The sequence below is a fragment of the Notamacropus eugenii genome, chromosome 5 (genome assembly GCF_028372415.1).
Source record: "Notamacropus eugenii isolate mMacEug1 chromosome 5, mMacEug1.pri_v2, whole genome shotgun sequence".
Lineage (NCBI taxonomy): Eukaryota > Metazoa > Chordata > Mammalia > Diprotodontia > Macropodidae > Notamacropus > Notamacropus eugenii.
Genome location: NC_092876.1, coordinates 185,743,457 through 185,756,471, shown reverse-complemented (window position 1 = coordinate 185,756,471; position 13,015 = coordinate 185,743,457).

The window sequence follows — 13,015 nt, the reverse complement described above, 5'->3', positions numbered from 1 at the left end:
GAGAGAGAGAGGCAGAAAGGAAGAAAGGGAGGTAAAGAGAGAGAAAGAAGAGAAAGAAACACAGAGATAGAAAGAGAGAGATAAGGAGAAAGATGGGAAGGGGAAAAGAGGAGTGAGGCAAGGAGAAAGGGAGAGGAAGAGAAGAGGTCAGATCTATATTAAAGGAATGATAATTTGGTATCTGTGTGAAGAATAGATTAGAGGCAGGGAAAGACTGGAAGCAGAAAGACCAGTGAAGAGGTCATCACAACAGTCCCAGAAAGAAGCAAAGAGAGCCAGGATGAGGGCGGTATCTTTTGCAAGGAGAGAGAATGAGATAGCTTTAAGTTGTGGAGGTAGGATTGACAGGATTGGACCTGACTGTACTCTAGGTTTATGGAAGAGAAAATAGCTAAGGATAAGAAACCAAGTGACTAGAAATATATTAGGATTATCAACAAAAATAAGGTGGATTTGAGGGAATTAGAATGAGTCCTGTTTTGGATAAGCTGAGCTTGAGATGTCTATGTGACATCCAAGTGGAGCTGTCCAACAGGAGGGGGTTGGTAATATGGTACTGGAGTTCCAGGGAGATTGGGGCAGAATATAGATTTGAGAGTTGATGTCTAAGTCTTCTCCTAGATCTGGAGTTTATAGGATTTAGATTCAGAAAGAATTTTACAGATCATCCATTTCAACCCTTTCAGTTTAAAGCTCAGGGAAATAAAGGCAATTAGTTGCCAAATCTTGTGGTTTTTACCTCCACAAAATCTCTCCTTATATGGGCCCTTCTCTCCACTCATATAGCCACTATTCTAGTTCAGGCTTTCCTTGCCTCAACCTCAAGTGTCTCCCTACTCCAATCCACTCAGCTGTCAACGTTTGCCCGAGTTTGACTTTGTTATACCTTCTCCCTATCTCCATCATCCAAAGTTAATAAACTCCAGTGGCTGCCCACTAATTCTTGGATCAAGGAGAAATTTCTCCATTTGATATCTGAGCTCTTTACAATCTGACACATTCCTTCCTTTCCAGTCCTCTGACACTTTAGTCCCCTCTGTGCACTTTATAATTCAGCCAGTCATCTACTTGCTGCTCCTTGTACGTAGCACTACATCTCCTGTGTTTTCAAAGAGGACCAATGACAACATGGTGGGATGGGTGATGTCTTGAGTGAATTGGATTTAAGTGAGGAAGTTGGACAAAAGATGTCAGCTTCATTTACTCTTCTAGAAACTCAGCAAATCATATCTCCTGTGGGAGATCTTTCCTACCCCCTACCCCCAACTCCTTCTAGTGCCTTCCTCTCTAAGGTTAGCTTACATTTACTTTTATATTTTGCATAGATATTTATATACTTGTCAAGGTAGGAATTGTTTTTGCCTTTCTGGGTATAGCAGAATGCCTGGCACATAGTGAGACATTAATATATCCTTGTTGATTGATTGATTGCCTGATGGATGAAATAGCTTGGACAGTGTTACACAGATAGTAAATGACAAAGCTACAATTGGAATCTAGGTCCTCTGACTCTGAATCTGTTTTGTTATCTACTATGCCACAGTATGAAAGATAGGTGTTGAATTGTTGGTTTAGGACTATTTGAAAGGCCGAAGTCCTATTCTTGCTCCATGGGAGTACAAGGCATGTACCATTTGTCTTAGACCGATGGATAGTGAGATCATATATGTAGGGTGGTTAGCACTGTGCTTGGCACATTTGCTTAATAATGCTCACTCCCTTTCCTTCCCTTATTCCTGGACTCTCTACCTCTCTAGAGACAAGGTAGTCATATCTTAAATTTAGTTTTTTTCTGTTTCTGTGTTCCATGAATCAGTTATCTCCTTTCTTTTATCCTCCCCATTTTTGCAGAATCTCTGTATAAGACCAGTCTGGGAGAAATTCATTTCAAGACAAGGATAAAGTTCTAGCCAGGGTCACCTAGTTCTACTCTGTGGGAAGTGGCCTCAGTGGATCTTTGTTTGTCCTTCATTCTTGAGGAAGACTGTGACATCAGGAAGATGAGGTCATGACTTGCAAGTGAATTGGATTTAAAAAAGGGAGGGCTGTGCAAAGTCACCAGCCTCACTCTCTCCTCCAGAACCATCTGGGTCCAGTGGCTAGATATAGATCAGGACGACTGGAGACAGCCCTGGATGCAGCGGGAAACCTTGGTCTTTTTAAGCTAAGATCTTTCCCAGGTCTCAGTTGGTCTGGCCTCAGTGGAAGCAACCCAGGTAAACTATAGGGTATATCAACTAAAACAATTTTTTTTAAAGTGCTATAAACAATGTCCTTCCTAAAGTATAGTACCCAGGGGGAGCACAGTACTCTAGATGAGGCCTAACTGAGCAGAATAGAATGAAAATATCACCTTCCTATTCCTGGATGCTGCTTCTCCCTGCAATCTAAGCTCCCATGAGCTCATCTAGCTTCCCCATCACACTTTTGACTCTCCGTATTGTAGTCTACTAAAGCCATCCACCAGCCCTAAGGTGTGGATAACCCATCCTAGCCACAGGACCGGTTTCATTTTTTGCCTTTGTGTCCCCAGTGCCTAGCACAGTCCCTGACACACAGTAAGTGTTTAGTAAATACTAGTTGAATTTAATTGTGTGAACTTAGATAGAAAACCTCGGTGCATTAGGGTCTCTTCCTTTGCTGAAGCTAGGTAGTGAAGAATAAATTAGAATGGCCACTAGAGGGAGACAGATGGCCACAAAGCAGCTTGATGCCACACACCTCCAGCCCTCCCACAAACTTTTCTCAAGCCCCTCTTTTCTCATACCCACAACACCACCTTCTCCTGGAGTCCCTATGAAAGACATAGACTATATTCTTTAGCCTTGACTCCCTGCCCTGGGCAGCTACAGCCTCCAGTTCTAGCCAACCCTAACTTAGCTTGCTGCAGTAACCTGTTGTAGATGCCAAATCCTGGTGGAGTTTGCCAAGGTGCATTGATTCTCTACCATGTTCCCCACCCCCAAACCCTCACCAGTTTAATACCTTAGGAAATTGCTGGACCTAATTCATTTTATGAGTAATAAACAGATACATCTAGGACCCTGATTGAAGTCTGGATATCTCTTAGCCCAAATTACAGGACACTGCTTCCCATTTCCCCTAATGAAGTCATTGCCACCCCAGCAGTGGTTCCCAAGGAGGGCTCTTTCTCTACTGCACTCACCCTGCAGCTTCCTCTCCCTCCCCCCACCTTGAAGGGCTCTTACCTGTAGGAACTGGTGAGGAGGCACCTGCCAGGCAGAAGTAGCCAGCAGAGCAGGGTCCTGAGGGAGAAGAAAGGCCCGAGAAACCACAGAAAAGGCCAGGGGGACAAGCCAGGCACTCAGATACCGTGGAGAGAAAACACCTGGAAGACATAGAGAACTTTAGGAAAAATAACTCAGTAAGCATTTATGAAGTGCCCTTTGTGTGTGAGGTGATCTGATTGGCACTTTGGGGTAGAAAGACAAAAAATGAAGGCTTGGCTCTCAAGGAACTTACCTTCTGCTAGGAGAAAACAACATATACAGATACAAATTGGGACAGCTAGGTGGCACAGTGGGTAGAGTGCTGGGCCTGGAGTCAGGGATATTCATCTTGAGTTCAAATATGGCCTCAGACACATACCAATTGTATGTCCCTGGGCAAGTCACTTAACCCTGTGTGCCTCAGTTTCCTCATCTGTAAATTGAGCTGGAGAAGAAATGGCAAGCCACTCTAGTGTCTTTACCAAGAAAACCCCAAATGGGGTCACAAAGTGTCAGACATGACTGAAATGACTGAATAATAGATACAAATCATTTTTATTGGTGGGATAAGTTGTCTCTAACAACTGGAGACTCAGGAAAAAGCTTGTATAGGAGGTGGATCTTGAGTTGAGCCTTGAAGGGGTTCTAATCAGCAGAGATGAAGAAGGATCACCTTCTTGGCATGGGTTACAGTCTGTATAAAGGCAGAAGACAGACTTGTAGAAGAACCACAAGCAGTGGTTCTTCTAGTCTGACTAGAGTACATGAGGTGGAATATGTGAAATCAGCCTAGAAAGATCGGTTGGAGACAGCTTGTTAAGGGTGGTAAGTCCCAAACAGAGGCAAGGAGGAACCGCGGAAACTTCTGTATGTAACTACCTTTGTAAGTATTTGTTTGTATGTTGTGTCCCCCATGAGATTATAAGCTCCTTGAAGCCAGGGATTGCCATTTGCCTCTCTTTGTATCCCCAGAGCTTGGCACAGTGGCTGGAATATTGCAGGGACTTAATAAACATTTATTGAAATGAACAAAGGAACGACATGGTCAGACCTATGTATGTTGCTATTGTTCAGTCATCTTTCAGTCATGTCCTACTCTTTATGACCCCCTTTGGGGTTTCTTGGCAGAAATACTGGAGTGGTTTGTCATTTCCTTCACCAGGTCATTTTACAGAGAAGAACTAAGGCAAAGAGAGTTAAGTGACTTGCCTGGTATCACACAGCAAGTAAATGTCTGAGGCTGGATTCAAACATAGGAAGATGAGTCTTCCTAACATTATGCCTGGCACTCTATCCATACCACCACCTAGCTGCTGCCAGACCTATGCTTAAGGAATACTAATTCAGTGGCTGCAAAGAAGGTGGGGAAGGTAGAGATTGGAGTCAGATAAATTGAATAGGGGGCTATTGCAATAATCCAAATGAGAGGCAATGAGGACTTGGCCTATGGTGGTGACCACATGGCTGGGAAGAAGGGGGGTAGATGAGAGATGTTGTAGAGATAGAAGCTAGAACACTTGTCTAGAATTGTCATTGATTTTAAGATTGGGAACCTGTTTGACTAGAAGGGCGGTGGTACTCTCATCAGAAATAGAAAAGTTAAAAACAGAAGTGTGTTTTTGGGGAAAGATAATGAAAGATACCCAAAAGTTGAAGATACCCAATATACAGTTGATGATATGGGACTTGGAACTCAGAAGAGAGACTAGGGCTGTATAAATAGGATGAGTAGGAAAGAAAGACAAAAGATAAATAGGATGAAAGACAGTAATTGAACCATGAAACTGATGAAATTACCAAGAGAAGTTGTAGCAAGAAGGACCAGGACACAGTACTGGGGGATACCCATAATTAGGAGATAGGAAATAGATGTTGATCCATTAGAAGAGACTGAGAAACCTAGTCAGGTAGTAGGAGAATCAGAAGAGAACAGTATCAAAGAGAAAACAAAAATTAGAAGATTTCTGGAAAGACTGGATTTTCTAGAAAGATTGGATCTAGAAATATCTGGATTTCTAGAAATGATGACAGTTGGATTTAACTATTAGATCATTGGCAACCTTGGTGAGAACAGTTTCAATTGGTTGAGAAAGAAGAAAAATAAAGGAAAAAGAGTATTTTTGTTCTCCTAGAAGTTTGGACATAGAAACAAAAAGAGCTATAGGATGGTAACTTGAGGGAGTAGTAGGGTCAAGATAAGGGATAGGGAATCTTCATATCACAGGTGTAGATCTGGAAGAGTCCTTAGAAACCATCTAGTTGGATCCCCCTTAGGAAAATAAGGACCCTAGAAGTGTTCAATGACTTGCCAAAGGTCATACAGATAATTAAATATCAGAGTCAGATTTTAAGCTCAAGTTACTTGATTCTAAATTCTTTGCTTTTTCCATTTTGCCCATGTGCCCTTGGGAGATAAAAAGGTAGAACCTTGGGAGATGGGGAGTTGAACTTGAGAAAGTAGAAGAAGCAAGTTGCTAGGGCTGGTATAGTGGGTGAGGAGTCTAGTTACGCTGGTAGGGAAATGTAAGGGAGACCCTAGAAAGGTGAAGGGCTAGAGGTTGCAAACCATGGGGAGGTAGAAGCCAGGGATCCAATGATTCTGTTTCTTAGTCCTTGGAACTGTCTCTTGCTTGTGGCCTCCCCAGGATGAAGCACAACAATTGAACTTATTTGGAAATCCAATCTCTGATTATAATTATAGATGGGCAGGGAAAATGGGGTGATTCTTTGTCTTGGTAGAATCCAATGTGGGCAGCTGAGATACTGAGTTTAGTTTCCCCTTTTATCCCTCTTGATTTCCAAGCCCACCCAGGTATCATGGTAATGCTTCCCTTCCCCACAACTTCCCCCCTACCAGGCCCTTAGCTGACAATACAATGGATAGAACACTGGGCCCTGAGTCAGGGTGACCTGAGTTCAAATTCCACCTCAGACACTTACTAGCTATGAGACCCTGGGCAAGTCATTGAACCTCACTTTCCTCACCTGTAAAATGGGAATAATAATAGCTCTTACCTTGAGGTGAGGATCAAATGAGATAATATTTATAGAAAGTGCTTCGCTCAGTGCCTGGCATGGAGTGGGTGCTATGTAAATGCTTATTCCCTTCCCTCCCTCCCCATTAGCTCCAAAGTAAAAGCAACCAACCATCCACTCATCCTTTTGCCTCTAATGTACCTTATGTGCCCAGATCTGTCCTGGGAGATGGTGAGATTTAAAAAAAAAAAAAAAAGGAAGATTCCCCAGTCCGATGGGGGAGTTGGACCACCCACTTCATTAACCTTTATGTTACTTGGACAAAACTTAGACGATGATCCCAGCATCCCCGAGGCTCCTCATGCTGACTAGTGATCAGTATCTGCCTCATTCAGTAGCCCTGGTTCGAGAATTTCTGACATAGAGAAACACACCAGAAACCCCTACAGTGTGTGTCTAAGGCACCACCTGGCGGTACATGCTGAAATAGCATCCCTTAAAGGACACTTCCAGCTCCCTAGTAATATCTGGTAATAATCATAACAGCTCACATTATAGACAGTGCTTTAAAGTTAGAAAAGTGTCTCGTGTGCAGGATTTCATTTGATCCTCACAGCAGTTCCACGAGGTAAGTGCCCCAGGTCTTATTATAGTCCGTATTGTACAGATGAGGAAACAATCTCCTAGTAGTTAAGTTTATGGTACATAGTTTGTGTCAGTGGTGGGATTTTAAATTACACCTTCTCTTTCTATGTTTGATACTCTATATACTAAACCACATATCAAGAATGGAGAAAGGAATAGGAGATAGCCCATGGGGTGGTGGCTTTGGGTTCACTCACCTGTCTGAGAAGGTACCCACGGGGCAGGGCAAGGGGACACGCATGCCTGTTGGGCAGAAGTGACCAGGAGGGCACGGGCCCCCTGTATTCCCATTTCCTCCATCTGGGTTGACAACATTTGCTCCTGTCCTCAAAATGACAGAGGGGTGAGATCAATGAAGAACAGGAGAATTCCTCCTCTCTCCTACTTCCCATCACTCCTCTCTGTGTATTAATATGATCTCAGAAGCTAGTGATCCCAAGGTCTTTGTTATACAGAGTCTGTCTCCTGGCAGAACTAACCACTCCTCCAATCATAAGGTAAACTTAGGAGTCTAATGAGGTTTTTGAAGCAGATATGGGGTGGACTGGATGACCCCTAGCTTCCGTCCCATTCTGAGATTCTGTGAGTCCATAAACTAGTTTTGCTCTTAGCAGAAGCAAGGATATTGAGTTACTTTAACTGGCAAACTCTACATGCATAAAGACAGTTATTAAATCATCCTTCAGTTGGCTATTTTGACTTTTCCACACAGTTGCTAATCTTTATCCTGATTGACTGGGAGGGGTATCTCAGTATGTGGTTGTTATCTTAGGTCTAGAGAAGAAATTCTAATTACATGACCTTGACCTTTCATCTCTGCATGATACCCATCACCTGGTGTTAGCACATAATTCCTTACCCGCAGGATATGGCTGGCAATCTTGTATCTGACTCAACCCAGCAAATGAATCAAATGTCCCTTGGGAACAGGGACAAGGAGAACCGCTGGTCCCCACAGGACAATAAGAGCCATGGGGGCAGAACCCTAGCCCAGCCTCAGCTTTAGCTCAAGGTGAAGACACATTCAGAAACATTTCACTTATCTCAGTCCTCATCCTTTTTACCTGTAGCATTGTTATACTGCCTGTCCAGGCACGGGGTGGCAAAGAATGAGCTTTCAGGACATGCTTGACCAACAGGACAAAGATTTTCACCCACTCTGCCAATGGGTCTTGGGGTCTGTGTCCCTCCTGTGCAGTAGAATCCTAGAAGCAAGAGAATGGGTCCAGCTTTTTGACTTGTTCTAGGGGTTGCCACAGATTGTTTTGAAAGAATGTCTGCAAACCTTGAGCTCACTTGTCTCACCCTCTATGTCCTACCCATATCTCTGGAAAAAGCAGCATGTATTTAATAATAGTAGCAGTTCATACTTTGAAAGCCCTTAGGTTTATAAAGTATTATCTTCCTGACAAGTAAGGCAGGTAAATGTGTTTTTTAATCTCCATTTAACAAATGGGAAAATGGAGGCACAGACAGATTGGATGACTTGCTGCGATCACACAACTAGTTAGTGAGTGTCGGAGCTGAGATTTTAACCTATATTTCTAAATCTAGTGACATTTCTACTGTATTGTGGGCAACAAGCTATAACTAGAGTGGGGTGACTCGGACTTTGCTCCAGGGTGCCAAAATTAGGAGGACATTGGTATCCAGGGAGAAACACCTGCACTTAGATTTATTTAGAAAGAGTACTTATTTAAAACAGGAAATTATTGCAGGATGTACAATTTCTCCCCTTTAATGCCTAGAGGCAGCTAGGTGGCATGGTAGTTAGACCATTGAGCCTGGAGTTGGGAAGACATGACTTCAAATTCTACCTCAGATACTGTGTGACTTTGGGCAAGTCACTTAAACTCCATTTGCCTCAGTTTCCTCAACTATAAAATGGGGATAATGATAGCACCTACTTCCTAGGGATGTTGTCAGGATCAAAGAGAATGCTTGTAAAGCACTTGGCATGGTGTCAGGCACGTAGTAGATGCTTAATAAATGCTTGTTTCGTTTCCTGATTGCTATGTCCCAGGTGAGCCATCCCTATGTCCCAGACCATTCTCAAACCCTTCAAATAAATTTTCTTTAGGAGTTAATTTGAGAGTGGATCTCACACTTCTTGGGAGCATAGGATCACAGATTTAGAGTTGAAAGGGAACTTAGAGGCCATTTGTTCACAACCCTTTCATTCTATACATTAGGAAACTGAGGCACAGAGAGATTAAGGGATTTATCCTAGCCATGTTGTATGAAACTATCTCTGGGTATGGAAAAAATGCTGGTAATGGCTCTGAGTGAGCATGACCTTAAGACTTCATTTCCCACAAAGCTTGAACTGACTGCAGCATGATGAGTTATTAGACTAAGGGCAGATTATATAGGAGATGTAGTCCAATGAATTTTCCCAATTAACCATGATCTCTTAATGCCATCAACTATAGGGAACGAGGCTCTAGGGACTGACTTCCTTGGTTATACCTTCTACACCATGTGGGTTCTCCATGCTGAGGCAGGTTCACAGGACTCTGCCTGATCTGTTTGGAGTCTGGGGGGAAAGATGGAGGCTTTTCTGCTCCCTCCAGGAACTCACCCCACTGTTACAGAACTTCCTCTGCTCTTGCCAACTCTTTTCTCCCAGGGGTTGTGAGTATTTTTAGCTGCTGTCAATTAATCAAGTGACATTTGAAAAGAAATCTTCAAATGCATTTTAAAATCCTCCAGGCCTGAGTTGTCCTCAACTGCCTCTATTTTTCATAGCCATGGTTACTTTGGTCATTCTCTTGGTAAAGCGGTCCATATAGAGGTCCATACCCTGGGTGGGTCTAACAATGCATTCTTTGATATATAAATACAATATGTTATTTTTAGGAAGAGGCTTTGGTGTAATATAAATCCTTTGGAGTTTTAATGTTCATTTCATTCTTCCTGTGAAGCTGCTTGAATATTCCACATAAGTTTCTTGTAGATAATAAGATAATGATTTTGTAATCTGAATGCCGAAGGCTTTAAGCTGACTTTGAAAATGTAAGGTTGATAAAAGTCATCATAGAGCAGAATCATATTCTGATTTCCCAGGGGAGGCCCTGTCTAGACTCACCTGGGGCACATGGACCTCCTGGGGCAGCCCTGCCGGCCACATCACAGAAGAAGCCAGGAGGGCAAGGTAGACACCAGCTAACATCCTGTGCCCCCTTCTTCTCATTCCAGGTGCCAACTGGGCAGGGTGTCTCTTCTGGGCCTGTAGTGCCAGCAGGGCAGTAATGGCCCTTTGGGCAGACATCACCAAAGGAAAACCCCACCTACGGAAAAAGAGATCTAGTGAGACACGGAAAAGGAATTGGGGCAGAGGGAGGGAAGGGCAAAGCTAGGATAATTCCCTCCACTAAGTTAGCTCCTTAAAACCCTTGATCAGAACACTCTTCCCTTCTCAGCTTTGCCTACTGACCTTCCTGGCTTCCTTTAAGTCCCAACGAGAAGTCCATCTTCTACAGAGGCCTTCCTCAACCCCTCTTAATTCTAGTGCCTTGCCTCTGTTCATGATTTCCTACTTATCTTTATATAGCTTGCTCTGTATATGTTTGTTTGCAGGTTGTCTCCCCCTTTGGATTGTAAGTTCCTTGAAGGCAGGGACTTTATTTTGACTCTTTTTGTGTCCCTAGTACATACAGAACCTGATCCATACTAGGTGCTTAATAAATGTTTATGATTATCCCTCCTTTAGGAGGGAGATCACTTCTGACCTCTCCCTCAGCCCTTATGTACATTAATAACATGTATGTTTATATGTATGTATGTATATACATATACATATGCATATCCATAGACATATGCACACATATATACAGATATCTATGTATATAGATATACATACACATGCATGACACATGCCTATATATATTTACATATACACGCCAATATCTATAGATACATATATATGTATCTATCTATCTATCAACCTCTATTTCTAACTTTCTTTCAGTCAGCATGGCTTAATGCATAAAGAGCTGGTCCTGTGGTCTGGAAAAACTGGGTTTAAGTTTTGCCGCTTATACACATTAACTTGTGAGACTCTGGACAGGTCCCTTTACTGCTCAGTGTTCTAGGCAACTTTCCTCAAAATTACAAAACCAATGAAATCACAGGTCCTGTCCCTCAGTTTTTCAACACTCCCAAAGAGCTGTGATTTGAGCAGCACACATTCCTTCAACCAATCCAGACTGAAATCTTCTCCACTTCTTTCGATTGTCCTCCTGAGCCACTGTAGCCAACCCTCCCCCCATTCTCCCCTTCAGTTGATAGCCTGGAGAGGAGCTCATTATACACAAGTAACTTACATAGAATATTCAAGCAGATTCATAGGAAGAATGAAACACACATTAAATAGCAAAGATTTTAAACTCTCTTCCCAGTAATAACAATAAATATTTATATAGCAAAGAGTACATTGTTAAACACACAGATGCACACTTTTGTATGGTTGCAACTCATATGTACATATTGTGTTATATTCTTTTTTCACTTAACATCGTTACACACACACACACACACACACAGAAGTCTACATGTTAATAGTCTTTATCAGAAGTGTCAAATACTCGGACAGTGTGCAGAGGGGGCCAACTGGATTAAAATGTAATTGGGAAATGTTTAACAAAATAAATAAAAATATAATACAACATAGATGATGTTAATTTATGGTTTTCTGAGTCAATATAGAGCCCCCAGGGCTCCTGTTCTATTTGAGATTGACAACACTGGTTTATATGCTTGTCATCTTTAATTACTTTGTTTTAGTCTGGATCTCTGATTTCATTGATGTAGAGAATTCCCAGTGTGGAAACTGCCTCTACCAATGCAGATAAGACATTCAGGTGTAACTCAGTCTTACAGAATTGTCTGAGGCCCTAAGAGGTTAAGTGACCTTTTGCTGGGTCACACAGCTACTGTGTCAAAGGCAAGACTTGTGCCCAGGTCTTCCTGACTACAAGGTTGACCCTCTATCCACTATGCCATATTGCTGTATAGTATTTCAAAGAAAGGAAGCAGCCATATAACATTAGAGTTTATTTTATAGAAGCGTAAACTGAGTTCTATTAGTGATTTGATCACGTCACGTAGCTAGTTAGTAACAAAACTGATTCCCGAACCTAGGACTCCAAACTCTCATTTGAGAGGTTTTTCATCACCTTTTGAAGTAGTTTTTGGAGTGTCTATTTCCCCATGGCAGAGCATTTGGGTGGTTGCCAACTTTTTGTTAATACAAATAGTGCTGCTATGAATGTCCTTGTAACAAATTAATTTTTTTCTCTTGGGTTAGTTCCCACGGGCACATTCCCCAAAGTAGAAATACCAGGTCAAGAGGTGTTAGTAGTTTTAAAACTCTTGTAAGACTGTGCTCAGGAAAGATTGGAGCAATTTACAGGACCACTGGCAACAACTGCAAACGGGTACAGTACCTGCTTCCCCACATCTATCACTGGGTTTTATTATCTCCCCTTGCTTTTTCTAGTTTAACAGAAGCATAATGGCACCTCAAGGTTATTTCATTTTGTCCTTCCTTAATTGCTAGCAAGGCTATGCACTTTCCATATGATTTATTATCCTGTCCATTTGCTCATGAAAAACCTTTATTAAGCACCTACTACATACCATCCTCTGTGCTAGGTGCCTTGGAGGAATATAAGAATAAACAAGATGTGGATTCTATGCTAAGTGAGTTAAAACTCAGTTCAAAGAGTGAATCACACCCAGTCCCTGCCCTCATGGAACCTGCAGTCTATGAAGTAAGATGAAAGCAGGGGAGGTCATGTAAGTACACAAATAACTAACATTGAAGTAAAACAAACCATTTGATCATTTACTGTGGAAAACCTGGAAACTGACCCCATATGTTTGCAGCAATTCTTTTCCTGTTTTTTCAATGGATTTTCATATGAATAAGAAACTTTTATCACTTATTTTTAATGTGATTTTCCTAATGTGTCTTTACATTTGGTTTTTAACTCTCTTCTTCACATGTGCATGCCCCCCCACCACCCCTGGACTGAATTAACAGAGGCCAGCGAATGTTTGCTTTCTCTGTTTTGTTGGCTCCTTTCCTACCTCAGTCCAGGGCTCTGTATAGAAGGGTTCCTTCTGTCTCTGTGCTCCATACACTGAGAGCTTTTTGCTAG